General features: G+C 32.6%; 1 long non-coding RNA gene across 1 annotated transcript; it reads left to right on the plus strand.

Annotated features, from left to right (window-relative positions):
- Positions 1 to 10,338: 10,338 nt before the first annotated feature.
- LOC139879865 (uncharacterized) lies at positions 10,339 to 12,678 on the plus strand. Its single transcript, XR_011770700.1, has 4 exons — positions 10,339 to 10,544; positions 11,272 to 11,339; positions 11,449 to 11,525; positions 12,250 to 12,678. It is a non-coding gene; the product is annotated as an uncharacterized lncRNA (long non-coding RNA).
- Positions 12,679 to 18,195: the final 5,517 nt, after the last annotated feature.

Consider the following 18,195-nt stretch of genomic DNA (forward strand, 5'->3'; position numbering starts at 1 on the left):
AAGAAGATGATATTCCAAAGACTGCTTTCAGAACACGTTACGGTCATTACGAGTTTATAGTCATGCCATTTGGTTTAACTAATGCACCAGCTGTGTTCATGGACCTTATGAACCGAGTGTGTGGACCATACCTTGACAAGTTTGTCATTGTTTTCATTGATGACATACTTATTTACTCAAAGAATGACCAAGAACACGGTGAACATTTGAGAAAGGTGTTAGAAGTATTGAGGAAGGAAGAATTGTATGCTAAGTTTTCAAAGTGTGCATTTTGGTTGGAAGAAGTTCAATTCCTCGGTCACATAGTGAACAAAGAAGGTATTAAGGTGGATCCGGCAAAGATAGAAACTGTTGAAAAGTGGGAAACCCCGAAAACTCCGAAACACATACGCCAGTTTTTAGGACTAGCTGGTTACTACAGAAGGTTCATCCAAGACTTTTCCAGAATAGCAAAACCCTTGACTGCATTAACGCATAAAGGGAAGAAATTTGAATGGAATGATGAACAAGAGAAAGCATTTCAATTATTGAAGAAAAAGCTAACTACGGCACCTATATTGTCATTGCCTGAAGGGAATGATGATTTTGTGATTTATTGTGACGCTTCAAAGCAAGGTCTCGGTTGTGTATTAATGCAACGAACGAAGGTGATTGCTTATGCGTCTAGACAATTGAAGATTCACGAACAAAATTATACGACGCATGATTTGGAATTAGGCGCGGTTGTTTTTGCATTAAAGACTTGGAGGCACTACTTATATGGGGTCAAAAGTATTATATATACTGACCACAAAAGTCTTCAACACATATTTAATCAGAAACAACTGAATATGAGGCAGCGTAGGTGGATTGAATTATTGAATGATTACGACTTTGAGATTCGTTACCACCCGGGAAAGGCAAATGTGGTAGCCGATGCCTTGAGCAGGAAGGACAGAGAACCCATTCGAGTAAAATCTATGAATATAATGATTCATAATAACCTTACTACTCAAATAAAGGAGGCGCAACAAGGAGTTTTAAAAGAAGGAAATTTAAAGGATGAAATACCCAAAGGATCGGAGAAGCATCTTAATATTCGGGAAGACGGAACCCGGTATAGGGCTGAAAGGATTTGGGTACCAAAATTTGGAGATATGAGAGAAATGGTACTTAGAGAAGCTCATAAAACCAGATACTCAATACATCCTGGAACGGGGAAGATGTACAAGGATCTCAAGAAACATTTTTGGTGGCCGGGTATGAAAGCCGATGTTGCTAAATACGTAGGAGAATGTTTGACGTGTTCTAAGGTCAAAGCTGAGCATCAGAAACCATCAGGTCTACTTCAACAACCCGAAATCCCAGAATGGAAATGGGAAAACATTACCATGGATTTCATCACTAAATTGCCAAGGACTGCAAGTGGTTTTGATACTATTTGGGTAATAGTTGATCGTCTCACCAAATCAGCACATTTCCTGCCAATAAGAGAAGATGACAAGATGGAGAAGTTAGCACGACTGTATTTGAAGGAAGTCATCTCCAGACATGGAATACCAATCTCTATTATCTCTGATAGGGATGGCAGATTTATTTCAAGATTCTGGCAGACATTACAGCAAGCATTAGGAACTCGTCTTGACATGAGTACTGCCTATCATCCACAAACTGATGGGCAGAGCGAAAGGACGATAAAACGCTTGAAGACATGCTACGAGCATGTGTTATTGATTTCGGAAACTGTTGGGATCGACATCTACCGTTAGCAGAATTTTCCTACAACAACAGCTACCATTCAAGCATTGAGATGGCGCCGTTTGAAGCACTTTATGGTAGAAAGTGTAGGTCTCCGATTTGTTGGAGTGAAGTGGGGGATAGACAGATTACGGGTCTGGAGATTATACAAGAAACTACCGAGAAGATCATCCAAATTCAACAACGGTTGAAAACCGTCCAAAGTCGACAAAAGAGCTACGCTGACATTAAAAGAAAAGATATGGAATTTGAAATTGGAGAGATGGTCATGCTTAAAGTTGCACCTTGGAGAGGCGTTGTTCGATTTGGTAAACGAGGGAAATTAAATCCAAGGTATATTGGACCATTCAAGATTATTGATCGTGTCGGACCAGTAGCTTACCGACTTGAGTTACCTCAACAACTCGCGGCTGTACATAACACTTTCCACGTCTCGAATTTGAAGAAATGTTTTGCTAAAGAAGATCTCACTATTCCGTTAGATGAAATCCAAATCAATGAAAAACTCCAATTCATCGAAGAACCCGTCGAAATAATGGATCGTGAGGTTAAAAGACTTAAGCAAAACAAGATACCAATTGTTAAGGTTCGATGGAATTCTCGTAGAGGACCCGAGTTCACCTGGGAGCGTGAAGATCAGATGAAGAAGAAATACCCGCATCTATTTCCAGAAGATTCGTCAACACCTTCAACAGCTTAAAATTTCGGGACGAAATTTATTTAACGGGTAGGTACTGTAGTGACCCGAACTTTTCCATGTTTATATATATTAATTGAGATTGATATTTACATGATTAAATGTTTCCAACATGTTAAGCAATCAAACTTGTTAAGACTTGATTAATTGAAATATGTTTCATATAGACAATTGACCACCCAAGTTGACCGGCGATTCACGAACGTTAAAACTTGTAAAAATGACATGACGATATATATATATGGATATATGTATGGTTAACATGAGATTATGATAAGTAAGTATCTCCATAAGTATATTAACAATGAGTTATATACATATAAACAAGACTACTAACTTAAGGATTTCGAAACGAGACATATATGTAACGATTATCGTTGTAACGACATTTAAATGTATATATATCATATTAAGATATATTAATATATCATAATATCATGATAATATAATAATTTAACATCTCATTAGATATAATAAACAATGGGTTAACAATATTAATTGAGATCGTTAACTTAAAGGTTTCAAAACAACACTTACATGTAACGACTAACGATGACTTAACGACTCCGTTAAAATGTATATACATGTAGTGTATTTAGATGTATTAAAATACTTTTGGAAGACTTCAAGACATATATCAAAACACTCATACTTAACGAAAATGGTTACAGTTACTTTCCCATTCTTTTCTTTCATCAAGAATTCTAGTCGTATTCTTACCCGTATTATACACAGCTTCAAAACGTACTTACTATGGGTATATACCAATAGGAACTAGCATGGGATTCCACTCTTGATTATGTCATGTATGACTAATCAATTTTAACTTCTACCATGAGCTAGTCAACTAACTAGAACTCCTTTTAACCCCACTCACCACTCACCAATTAACACTCATCATTCACTCCATTTCACTTCCAATTCTCTTTCTAATTCTCTCTCAACACACCCACACTATTATGAACGTATTTTTCCAGTAGTTAATCATCATCTTCATCAAAAATCACTTCAAGAATCAAGCTATAATCATCATAGGAAGAACACTTCAAGAACACTTCAAAAATCCCTTCAAGTTTACTAATTTACTTCCAAGCTTTCTAATCCATTCCAAGTAATCATCTAAGATCAAGAAACCTTTGTTATATACAGTAGGTTATCTTTCTTATTCAAGGTAATATTCATATTCAAACTTTGATTCAATTTCTATAACTATAAACTATCTTAATTCGAGTAAAAATCTTACTTGAACTTGTTTTTGTGTCATGATCCTACTTCAAGAACTTTCAAGCCATCCAAGATCCTTTGAAGCTAGATCATTTATTGTCACTTCCAGTAGGTTTACCTACTAAACTTGAGGTAGTAATGATTTTCATAACATCATTCGATTCATATATATAAAACTATCTTATTCGAAGATTTAAACTCGTAATCACTAGAACATAGTTTAGTTAATTCTAAACTTGTTCGCAAACAAAAGTTAATCCTTCTAACTTGACTTTTAAAATTAAGTAAACACATGTTATATATCTATATGATATGCTAACTTAATGATTTAAAACCTGAAAACACAAAAAACACCGTAAAACCGGATTTACGCCGTCGTAGTAACACCGCGGGCTGTTTTGGGTTAGTTAATTAAAAACTATGATAAACTTTGAATTAAAAGTTGTTATTCTGAGAAAATGATTTTTATTATGAACATGAAACTATATCCAAAAATTATGGTTAAACTCAAAGTGGAAGTATGTTTTCTAAAATGGTCATCTAGACGTTGTTCTTTCGACTGAAATGACTACCTTTACAAAAACGACTTGTAACTTATTTTTCCGACTATAAACCTATACTTTTTCTGTTTAGATTCATAAAATACAGTTCAATATGAAACCATAGCAATTTGATTCACTCAAAACGGATTTAAAATGAAGAAGTTATGGGTAAAACAAGATTGGATAATTTTTCTCATTTTAGCTACGTGAAAATTGGTAACAAATCTATTCCAACCATAACTTAATCAACTTGTATTGTATATTATGTAATCTTGAGATACCATAGACACGTATACAATATTTCGACCTATCATGTCGACACATCTATATATATTTCGGAACAACCATAGACACTCTATATGTGAATGTTGGAGTTAGCTATACAGGGTTGAGGTTGATTCCAAAATATATATAGTTTGAGTTGTGATCAATACTGAGATACGTATACACTGGGTCGTGGATTGATTCAAGATAATATTTATTGATTTATTTCTGTACATCTAACTGTGGACAACTAGTTGTAGGTTACTAACGAGGACAGCTGACTTAATAAACTTAAAACATCAAAATATATTAAAAGTGTTGTAAATATATTTTGAACATACTTTAATATATATGTATATATTGTTATAGGTTCGTGAATCAACAGTGGCCAAGTCTTACTTCTCGACGAAGTAAAAATCTGTGAAAGTGAGTTATAGTCCCACTTTTAAAATCTAATATTTTTGGGATGAGAATACATGCAGGTTTTATAAATGATTTACAAAATAGACACAAGTACGTGAAACTACATTCTATGGTTGAATTATCGAAATCGAATATGCCCCTTTTTATTAAGTCTGGTAATCTAAGAATTAGGGAACAGACACCCTAATTGACGCGAATCCTAAAGATAGATCTATTGGGCCTAACAAACCCCATCCAAAGTACCGGATGCTTTAGTACTTCGAAATTTATATCATATCCGAAGGGTGTCCCGGAATGATGGGGATATTCTTATATATGCATCTTGTTAATGTTGGTTACCAGGTGTTCACCATATGAATGATTTTTATCTCTATGTATGGGATGTGTATTGAAATATGAAATCTTGTGGTCTATCGTTACGATTTGATATATATAGGTTAAACCTATAACTCACCAATATTTTTGTTGACGTTTAAAGCATGTTTATTCTCAGGTGAATATTAAGAGCTTCCGCTGTTGCATACTAAAATAAGGACAAGATTTGGAGTCCATGTTTATACGATATTGTGTAAAAATTGCATTCAAGAAACTGAATTCGATGTAACATATTTGTATTGTAAACCATTATGTAATGGTCGTGTGTAAACAGGATATTTTAGATTATCATTATTTGATAATCTACGTAAAACTTTTTAAACCTTTATTTATGAAATAAAGGTTATGGTTTGTTTTAAAAATGAATGCAGTATTTGAAAAACGTCTCATATAGAGGTCAAAACCTCGCAACGAAATCAATTAATATGGAACGTTTTTAATCAAGAAGAACGGGACATTTCACAATAGATCTATCTTTAGGATTCGCGTCAATTAGGGTGTCTGTTCCCTAATTCTTAGATTACCAGACTTAATAAAAAGGGCATATTCGATTTTGATAATTCAACCATAGAATGTAGTTTCACGTACTTGTGTCTATTTTGTAAATCATTTATAAAACCTGCATGTATTCTCATCCCAAAAATATTAGATTTTAAAAGTGGGACTATAACTCACTTTCACAGATTTTTTACTTCGTCGGGAAGTAAGACTTGGCCACTGGTCGATTCACGAACCTATAACAAATATGTACATATATATAAAAGTATGTTCAAAATATATTTACAACACTTTTAATACATTTTTATGTTTTAAGTTCATTAAGTCAGCTGTCCTCGTTAGTAACCTACAACTAGTTGTCCAAAGTTAGATGTACATAAAAAAAATTGATATATATTATCTTGAATCAATCCACGACCCAGTGTATACACGTCTCAGGCTAGATCACAACTCAAAGTATATATATTTTTAGAATCAACCTCAACCCTATATAGCTAACTCCCATATTACTGCATATAGAGTGTCTATGGTTGTTCCAAATAATATATACACATGGGTCGATGTGATATGTCAAAACATTTGCATACGTGTCTATGGTATCCCAAGATTACATAATATATTAGAATACATGTATAATACAATATAAGTTAGCTAGGATATGATTAATATAGATTTGTTACCAATTTTCACGTTGCTACAACAAGAAAAATTATCCAATCTTGTTTTACCCATAACTTCTTCATTTTAAATCCGTTTTTAGTGAATCAAATTGCTATGGTTTCATATTGAACTCTATTTTATGAATCTAAACAGAAAAAGTATAGGTTTATAGTCTAAAGTATAAGTTACAAGTCGTTTTTGTAAAGGTAGTCATTTCAGTCGAAAGAACGACGTCTAGATGACCATTTTAGAAAACAAACTTCCACTTTGAGTTTAACCATGATTTATGGATATAGTTTCATGTTCATAAGAAAAATCATTTTTCCAGAAGAACCACTTTTAAATCAAAGTTTATCATAGTTTTTAATTAACTAACCCAAAACAGCCCGCGGTGTGACTACGACGGCGTATGTCCGGTTTTACAGTGTTCTTCGTGTTTCCAGGTTTTAAATCATTAAGTTAGCATATCATATAGATATAGAACATGTGTTTAGTTGTTTTTAAAAGTCAAGTTAGAAGGATTAACTTTTGTTTGCGAACAAGTTTAGAATTAACTAAACTATGTTCTAGTGATTACAAGTTTAAACCTTCGAATAAGATAGCTTTATATGTATGAATCGAATGATGTTATGAACATCATTACTACCTCAAGTTTTCTGGATAAAGCTATTGGAAATGAGAAAAATGGATCTAGCTTCAAAGGATCCTTGGATGGCTTGAAAGTTCTTGAAGCAGAATCATGACACGAAAAACAAGTTCAAGTAAGATTTTCACTCGAAATAAGATTGTTATAGTTATAGAAATTGAATCAAAGTTTGAATATGAGTATTACCTTGTATTAGAAAGATATCTTACTGTAAATAAGAAAGATTTCTTGAGGTTGGATGGTCAATCTACAAGATTGGAAGTAAGATAGCAAACTTGGAAGTATTCTTGATTTTATGAAACTAGAACTTGTAGAATTTATGAAGAACACTTAGAACTTGAAGATAGAACTTGAGAGAGATCAATTAGATGAAGAAAATTGAAGAATGAAAGTGTTTGTAGGTGTTTTTGGTCGTTGGTGTATGGATTAGATATAAAGGATATGTAATTTTGTTTCATGTAAATAAGTCATGAATGATTACTCATATTTTTGTAATTTTATGAGATATTTCATGCTAGTTGCCAAATGATGGTTCCCACATGTATTAGGTGACTCACATGAGCTGCTAAGAGCTGATCATTGGAGTGTATATACCAATATTACATACATCTAAAAGCTGTGTATTGTACGAGTACGAATACGAGTACATACGAGTAGAATTGTTGATGAAACTGAACGAGGATGTAATTGTAAGCATTTTTGTTAAGTAGAAGTATTTTGATAAGTGTCTTGAAGTCTTTCAAAAGTGTATGAATACATATTAAAACACTACATGTATATACATTTTAACTGAGTCGTTAAGTCATCGTTAGTCGTTACATGTAAGTGTTGTTTTGAAACCTTTAGGTTAACGATCTTGTTAAATGTTGTTAACCCAATGTTTATAATATCAAATGAGATTTTAAATTATTATATTATCATGATAATATGATGTATGAATATCTCTTAATATGATATATATACATTAAATGTCATTACAACGATAATCGTTACATATATGTCTCGTTTCAAAATCATTAAGTTAGTAGTCTTGCTTTTACATATGTAGTTCATTGTTAATATACTTAATGATATGTTTACTTATCATAATATCATGTTAACTATATATATATATCCATATATATGTCACCATATAGTTTTTACAAGTTTTAACGTTCGTGAATCACCGGTCAACTTGGGTGGTCAATTGTCTATATGAAACCTATTTCAATTAATCAAGTCTTAACAAGTTTGATTGCTATATATATATATATATATATATATATATATATATATATATATATATATATATATATATATATATACACACACACACGTTTATATATATACGTGTGTATATACATATATACATATATACATATATATATATATACATATATACATATATATATATATATATATATATATATATATATATATATATATATATATATATATATATATATATCAATTAATCAAGTCTTAACAAGTTTGATTGCTTAACATGTTGGAAACACTTAATCATGTAAATAACAATTTCATTTAATATACATATAAATATATAAACATGGAAAAGTTCGGGTCACTACACATTACACATATAATCATCTTCTTCCCCATGCACAATCTTTTAACTAGTATTATGCATATTCATGTATCATAATACTATAAAACTAATATTTATAAATAAACATAACATAAACCCATCATAATCTACTCTTATACTTTCATTTCATTAACAAAACCCATTTAGACATACACCATAGCACTTAAATCCGAAATTCACTAATTCAACTCATAAAACATTCATTACATCATGATCTAAGCATAAACTAAACATAAACTTCAATAATTTCAAGTGTACTAGTTTTACCTCAACTTCTTCTTAAGAATTCAAACTTGAAAAACATGAAGAAAAGGATGTTGATGATGATCTTCTTACTTCTTTGTGCTACTAGCATCCTTGATTGTAGACTTACTTGATTGTTATAGGGTTAGATCACTAATTGAAAACCCTAATTTCTCCCATCTCTTTCTCTCCCGTTCTTTCTTTCTTTCTTTCTTGAACTTTCTCCCCAAAATGAACTAGAAGCTTCATGACTAGTGTAATACTTATAAACTTTCACTAGTTGGCAACTTACGTCCCTCCCTACCAAAACATAGTTTAGGTGGTCCTTAACACTAACTAACCACCTCATTTCATACTTTGCATGATTAGTCCTTGCCAATATTTAACTAACAAATTCTTGAATTGTCTATTTTAGTTTGCTAGTTAAATACTTAAACATAACGAATCATTAATAAATTCTTATAAAATATTATCTTAAAATTTTGGGATGTTACACGACAGCACCTCCTCCGACAGAGGCACCTCGAACGGCTGGACCTCCGGCCGCTCTGAAGTCATAAATTTCTTTTGATTTATAATGAAGAATTAAGATTGGGTGATACATAACGAGATAGATGTAAAAATAATAGAGGGATATTAGATATATATATTTTGCATTCTATACGAACGGGAATGATACGGAGTAATTTTGATATGAAATGAACCGATGAAATACCAAAGAGCCAATGACTTGGCGGTATCGAGGTCACCCTTACAACCTTGAGGTTGAGGGTTTGAGTCATGCTTAGGACATTTTGTGGTATGTATATTCATGTTAGTATTAGGTGGGTGTGTGAGTTTGTCTTTTAAGAAAAAAATGAACTGATGAAATGAATACATAGTAGACATACACATGTGGGTGATATGTAGTAATGTAAAGTGCGTGTTCCAGTATTAACCTTGTAAAAGTATGTTTGCTTTTTTCTTTTTTTTTTAGAACGGCTTACTTCGACATCGAATACTCTCATTTGCCACCCACTCACACGTTAGGAGGAAACTCTTCACATACTATCGCCGCATTGGGTACCCGATGTACTTTGAATTAAACTGAGTGTCTTGGGGCATACACCTTTATCACCACAAAAGAACCCTTGAGAAACCCCCCCCCCACATTTTGAGATTTGAACCCTCGCCAATTAAAGGACAAGGAACCCAAAGGCTTCATACCACTCAAGCAACTAGTATGGAATGGAAATGGATATATATGGATAATACCGAGTAATATGGATCACCTAATTATACAGCACACTAAATTACGCAAACGGCATCCAACAGGAATCCACCATATACTCAATTCCACTATTAAACTGCAGCCACTTCACTGTTACACTGTAGCGCTTTTTCCCTTTTTTTTTAAACCACGTACAAAAAAATCCTAAAAAAAAAAAAAATCATTCCATTCATTCGTTTCTAATCAAACACCCAACCCAAAAATTGTTTCACCGTCGCTCAACTACGGTGACGTCCGCCAGTAATTAATCATCGTCGTCTGTCGTTGGTCCTTCATGAAATTGGTTGTCTGAAAGTTCCTGGAGCTACCCAGTCCGGCGATTCAAAACGCAATGGTCGTTGGTGTGATTTCTAGGTCACAATTTTGTTGTGATTAAAGAGGTTATGGTTTATATTTTTCTAAATTGTATGTCTAACTGGCTGATTGTTTTAATAATTGTTGTGATTAAAGAGGTCAGGTTTATATCTTTAGGTTTTAATTTGACGTTGTGTTTCTTTATAGTTTTCATGTTGATTGCTTCCTTTTACCTATTTTATTGTGAACTTAAATTAATCAAATTTTTATTGGATGTATATTGGGGGTATTTTGGTGAATTGGTGGTCGCTTATAATGTCCGCATGTACTTTGAGTGTAAAGTTTGAAAATATACTCTTTTTGTTTAGAAATATAATGAAATATCCTCATATGATTTATTTTGAATCTTTGGCCAATTCGTATTATACTTAACCTGCAGAATAATTTAAGACTTCAGTGTATTTTTGTTATGTCTATAGTTTATGATGAAGGTGGGCATGCAGGACAGGGTGACTAACGATCGTATAAACTTTACATATATTAGATATTAAGATATGATCACAAATTTATTATTATAAAATGATCAAATTTTATTAGAAAAAAGAACTAATTAGGAGATTACAAACACTTGGTTATGGCATATTGGCATGGGCTACACTTAGCACACTAACCCGTTTGACATGTATCCTATTCTGTTAGGTTTGTATTTTCTAATCATGTGACCAGTTAACATTATTATTATATACTTTATTAAGCTATTTCTATTGGTGATTTATGGTTTCTTTATGTATTTGTTTCATATATTGATTGCAGGTTGTACCTGCAACTTACGTCTATGGTTCATCTTGGGTTGATTGACATCATATATTTGCATATACAAAGTATGTTCCTGTTTATATGAATCGTTCACATGTGTATCTTTTCAATACTTTGGTTTGATATCCATTTTTTGAGTGGAATGGTTACATGTGTTCTTTTCATATATGATAGGTTTTTTTTGCACATGCTGCACTAATTGGAGTTTGGTTTGGAGCTTCGCCCATGCCACTTGACTGGGAAAGAGCGTGGTAGGTATCCTTTCGCTATTTAAGAACTTAACCCGTAGGACAGTTTACTTAAAAGATGAAAACTCTCACCCATTTGATCATGTGGATTAGATATTTATTTATTTATTTTATCATAAATGGGTTTTAACTTTTAAGAGGCTGGAAGTCTTTTATAGTCTATTTTCAAAGCGTGCAACCTCCTAAATTATTTGGTTAAAAGATTCACTCGTGGCGAACTTCGGAAGCTTAAGATGGTAAAGGTTCCCGTCCTGTTCCGTAGATTGTTGCAATATGTTGTTTCTTCACGACTTACGTGTTCCATAACTAACAAGTCAACATGTCAAATGGTGTTTCTGAGTGATTTAATATTAATAATAATATTTCTAGGAGAATATAAATACATATTTTTTCAGGAATATGTTGGTGCATTTAATATTTACAAGGCGAAATAGGGTCATGCAGATCAATATACCTTCAGACTATGCAGACACCATATAATATAATTTAGTTTTAGTCTTCTTTGGCTGTTCTTACTACAACACTGAAAGACACTTCTGTAGGTGGCATTCTATTCGATATTTCACTGTTTAGGATTTATTATAGAAGCTAAAAGTTGGTAGCCAATTTCACAATGTATATTCATCATGGTTATTCTCACAATGTCCTGAAAAAAGTGTTTAAGAATGCATTATTTAAGTTGATATACTTTGGATATGCGTTAGATTAAGCAGAAAACACGATGCAGGTTTGTGTTCAAGGATAGATGGGAGAAGGAGCACTTACAGGCATGCCATTGCAGCTTGCAGGGACACAGAAGATATTAGAGTACATGGACTGGGGTAGTGATGGTGCAATGGGGAACTTCATAAACATCAGTTCTATAGGTACTCTTGAAAGGTTGATTGTTAGTGCCTTAAATAGTTAAGTATGAAGTATTAATGTGGATTTGTATGTTAGTGACCCCTCAAAATGCTATGGGAAATTGTATCATTGACGTAAAAATCTTGAGAAAAGATGACTAGAGGGGACAAAATAGGTGGGTTGGGCTGTGAATCAAATGAGTAATTTTTATACCGGTTGAATCAGATTGGGTGAGGCCCTAGGTTGTCACAAAACACCTTTGTCCACTACAAGAAAACTGCGTTCTTAGGAGCCCTCGTCTGGGACCCCTGCGAAAAAGCGTCCTAAGCGACTAAAAATTGGGACGGGATAATTCTTGGAGTCCTATAATATCCTAAGCTAATAAAGTGGGGTCCTAATAATAGGACACATAATTTTTGGGTCATATTATTGATACGCTTATAAATCTTTGTCCTAAAAAGATGTTTGATATGATACACAATTTTGGGGTCCTATTATTTTTTAGGACACCTAATTTTTGGGTCATATTATTGATACGCTTATAAATCTTTGTCCTAAAAAGATGTTTGATATGACACATAATTTTGGAGTCCTATTATTTTTTAGGACACCTAATTTTTGGGTCATATTGTTGATACGCTTATAAATCTTTGTCCTAAAAAGATGTTTGATATGACACACAATTTTGGGGTCCTATTATTTTTTAGGACACCTAATTTTTGGGTCATATTGTTGATACGCTTATAAATCTTTGTCCTAAAAAAATGTTTAGTCTTATTATTTTTTAGGACGCTTTTATAATAAGGTCACAACAATAGGACGCTTGGATATTTGAGGTCCTAACTCTTAGGACCCTTAAATTCGTAGTTGCATAAAAATATACTTAATAGGACACTATCTTGTTGGTGTCTCATAACGATCAACCAACAAGATAATACGGTCACAACAATAGGACGCTTGGGTATTTGAGGTCCTAACTCTTAGGACCCTTAAATTTGTAGTTGCATAAAAATGTACTTAATAGGACACTATGTTGTTGGTGTCTCATAATGATCAACCAACAATATAATAATGTCAGAAAAATAGGACGCTTGGGTATTTAAGGTCCTAACTATCATATGACTATATTAGGACTCTTACTAAAGTCGTATTATTGCACTTTTGTTACAAAAATGACTAAAGTATTATATAAGTTGACTTCCCTTAAACATTCAAAAGCATTGATGGCGTAGTGGCTTGTGTGTTATTATTTCAAGTGATTGACCTGGGTTCAAATCCATTTTATGTCTCTTTTGTTTCAAAAATTTAAAAAATATTGTTCGGGCCAGATTTAAGTTGGGAATTGTAGTTGGGCCAGATTTAATGGATTCATTTTTTATTTTCGAAATTTCAGCTGGGAATTGTAGTTGGGCCAGATTTAATGGATTCATTTTTTATTTTCTAACGACACATTTGTGGGGCCCACGTTTTTTTTTCTTTTCTTTTACCCAACGGCTACTGATTAGCCTTTTTTTTACCCTACCCATTTCATATATATATACACCATTTCACTCTCAAATTGTTACACTTTCAAACCCATTTCACTCTCAATTTTTATTTTTCAAACCCATTTCACTCTCAATCTTTTATACTCAAAAATGGCTTTCGGAAACATTGTTACGTTCGAGATTCACGGCGGCGGTTGGTTTTCCGATGACATGGACCGCTACGACGGTGGGGGGGGGGGGTCGATTATGCAGATGTGCCGGTCAATGGGCTTCGAGTTGACGAAATGTTTGATTATTTAAGGCGAAACGCGCACTGCGATGAGATTTCGCAGTTTGCATATTGGAATCCCGAGAACAAGGTGTTCGAGTGGCTTCAGGATAACGATAAATGGGTGTGGCTACTCGGAACCGCAATAATCAAATCCACAAATGTCGTGTTGTATACCAAACACATTTGGGACGATCTTCCGCACGAAATCGATGGTAGTGCGGATGGTTATTATACCGATTAATCGGTATCTAGTTTATGTACTAGTCTCTTTTTTTTTTTATGTAATTGTGTGTTTTTTTTTTGTACTCGTTTTTTTTATATGTAATCGTGTGTTTTACAATCCATTGAGCCTACACATTTTACAACTTATAATTCACATTTCTCAACAACATTTCTATCCAATACTCCTTCCATATCGATGCCGATTTTCCATCGGTACACCCTTAACAATTCATTGAATAAACATGGTTGTCGATCAATAGTTAAAACATAGCCCAAAAAATATGATTGTTTCTTTTGCAGGATAAACAAACGTGTAAAGTTTTTATGTTTCTTAATGAGCTCCCAAACCAACATTAATGCAGAAATAGGTTATGTTTCTCAATGCGTATTCAGTGTATATATATTCAGTTTACATGATTGCAAAGTAACTCACCCAAACAATATATAGTTAATTATCTAATTAATGATGTTAGTTAATGATCCAATTAATGATGCGAATTGAACACGACCCCTAGCCTTTTCACATTTACTTGGGATAGAATTATTAGCATTGAATTCTGCAGTTAAGAAAATAAAAGAATATGAGTAGTTAAATTCAATTATGGACTCAATTGAATTCTGCAGTAGAGACAAAACATAAAAGAAACAAAACAAATGGAATCCTTCATTTTTAAGGTATATTAGTTGAACTTTGGATCAAAAAGGGACTGATGGCCGGTGACAGTTTTAAGCAACAAGTCAACAACAAATTGCATACAAACATATATACAAGTAAAAGGGCAGAGCTAGTCAACAACAAACATTAAAAAGGAATCACCTTTTTGGGTGTTCTTTGTTTCTATTAGCATAAAGAACATAAATTCGTGCAGCCCCATTGATTGGTTCATGTTAAAATGTATTAATTAAAAACTATGTTGTGATGATAAACCCTAAGCAAAATGGAAGCAATCCAGATAATACGAAGGAAAAATGGAAGCAAATAAACTGACCATTATATAATTAATAGAAATTACTACTAATATTTACATTAAATTAAAGGAGTATAATTTATACAAAATCTAAAAGATACTAACATAAATCTAGTTATATGCAAATCTGTTTACAAAAACACCAACTCATAGGCCCAAAAACACGACATGCATTCCGGTATCGTGAGTTCAAACCCATGGATATGGATGTGTGGAAAATAACCACGATGGTCAGAGATAGGGCACGGCTTTGACACATCAGCAAAAGGACGGTGGTTAAATAACCATAAACATCGCAGCAAATCAAAAACCCTTGTTCTCACCGCAACCACCATCTCCGGCTCTGGTGGGAATGTTTCATTCAAAATTTGTAAACTGACATGCTTTTCCTCTATTTTGCAAGAGGCAAACATAATTAAACCATAAACATAAACAGCCTCTTTAAGTTGGCTGTTCGGAGCTTGCTTGAGACATTCAAGCCCATAATCGATATGTCTACCGTCAAAATAACCTATCAAACCTCAGCGAAATATCGCATTAGGGTTTTCAAAAATCGTACAACGAAATAAAAAAACAAAGAATCTAGGGTTTCCCCAAGGTAATAGAGGCCACCGATCTAGGGAAAGCCTTTTAAATACTAAAGGATCTTTGGAAAGCTCCGAAAAGCTTTTGCAAACCGACTTACACATGAACAACTGGTCGGATGAGTAACTTCCAACTCGAGCTAAAATTTCCACAAGCATATCTTGTGGAAGATTTTCGATCGTCTTCGGTTGAGTAACTTCCATTTTTTTTTAAATAAAAAATATGAAAAAATGATGAACTTGATGTACTTGAGAGAAATGTGTACAGGAAGATGATGGAAAGTATAATAGAGAAAAGACTTGAGAAGAAAATATGCAACTTGCTTTCTGGCATTAAAAGTTGATTTTTGGTGAAAGTGAATCGACAAGATACCACGTGTGCACTTAATGATGATTTTATTTAAGTATAAAATATACTTCTAATTTTATTACAATTAGTATCTATAACAAAGTCAATATATGTTACTAGCAAATAATATTAAGTAAAGGATACATGGCAAATAATAACCATTAGATTATTATGAGGACCATTACATCAAACTCAATGATATATTTGCCAATTTATGATATAATTCTAACTTGGTACAAAAATATGAAATACAGTCTATATCTATATCTATAATTGTTAAAAGCACATAGTACAACACCTTAAAGCACCTCATTACATCACCCTCAACTCCCTTTTTAAAGATAAGAATATAGAAGCTAATTTTGTGAATTTAAATTTCACTATATAATATCTAATAATCTTTAAGTAATTTGAATTGACTTCAATATCTTCCAATCTTTAACTAAATATCAATAAATAAATTGACTAATTAATTAGAGTTTTTAACTTCATATACTCTTCTTAACTTTTAAAATCACATATACATACCCACTTACATAAATTAATAGTATCATATATGCCCATTACTAACATTTGAAAAAGCATATTTACCCATATAAACGAATAATATCATATGCAATTTGAGAGGTTTCTTTTATAAGAAGATTTTTGGTGATACAAGTTTTCTATTTTACCCTTAAATTGCTATTAGGTCAATATACCATTTATGGGTAAGATAGACAATTTACAAAAAATAAATCAAAACTAAATAAAAAGGTGGGACCTATTAATTACCCACATAATAATTACCTACATAATAGGGATGCATTTACCTTACCCATAAAGTATGTTACAAGTTACAACCATTTTTTTCTTGTTCCCTTATATTTTCATGAATTGTGAAAATATTTTTAATATTAATCAAGTTTTTTGCCAAAAAAAAAAAAATAGTTACAACCATTTTGTACTATGGTATTTTTTTTATCTGTTGGATATAGAAATTACAACACAAATAAAAACTAAAATCCGTCATAATCTATAAAAACTTGATCTCTTTGTGTTTTCATCTTCACTTGGACTGCCTTGACCACGAATAGTTCTACAAAACACAATAATAATAATAATAATAATAAATAATAAATGGATCTTAATTAATAAATGGAATGATGATTCTTAATAAAAATCACTCAAAATGGCACCCACTCTCGTCCCAATTTATGTTTACTACAACGGTGAGTATTCGGATGATTGGAAATGGTATACACTTGGCGAAAGAAAAATGTTCGAAAAAGTGGAGTACAAACAAACGGACTTGGTATGATTTAATTTTGACTGAGGTGGTAGCCTAGATCTCTTTGTGTTTTCACCTTCACTTGGACTGCCTCATTCGAAAACACAAAGAGATCAGGTGACCATTTTGAGTGATTTTTATTGTAGTGATGATGGTTTGATTTTGGAGTAATTTGATAATCTATATGGTGTTGAGGTATGGAAGAATGGACATGTTTTAGGCTATTGTAACATGTGCTTCAAACAATTGTAAAATGCTATTGATGATGTAATAATTAAAACTATATAAATTTAAATTAAATATGTGTATTCTATAACTAAATGATCAAAATATTTCTTTCTCAACTTTATACGCAACTCGATTTCCAATGTATATCCACCAGAGTGTTCCCTTTCTCAACTTTAAATACTAGCAGTTTACCCTTTTCAAAATCAACATACATTTTATTCCAATTTACACTTCAACTTTTAAGTGTCCATTATCTATCCACCATTTTCAACACTCAAATACAAAAGGTACCAAATCTAGGATCATGTAAACCCGTCTTCCGGATCATTGATCCTCATGGTGTTTGCAATGCATTGAGTCACAGTTCCATAATCAGATCAGAGAGATCATAGTTATTCGATCTGATTGTGGAATGTGCCTCAATCCGTTGCTAACACTAAACATTATGAAA

This window comes from Rutidosis leptorrhynchoides, chromosome 1 (assembly GCF_046630445.1).
Source record: "Rutidosis leptorrhynchoides isolate AG116_Rl617_1_P2 chromosome 1, CSIRO_AGI_Rlap_v1, whole genome shotgun sequence".
Classification (NCBI taxonomy): Eukaryota; Viridiplantae; Streptophyta; class Magnoliopsida; order Asterales; family Asteraceae; genus Rutidosis; species Rutidosis leptorrhynchoides.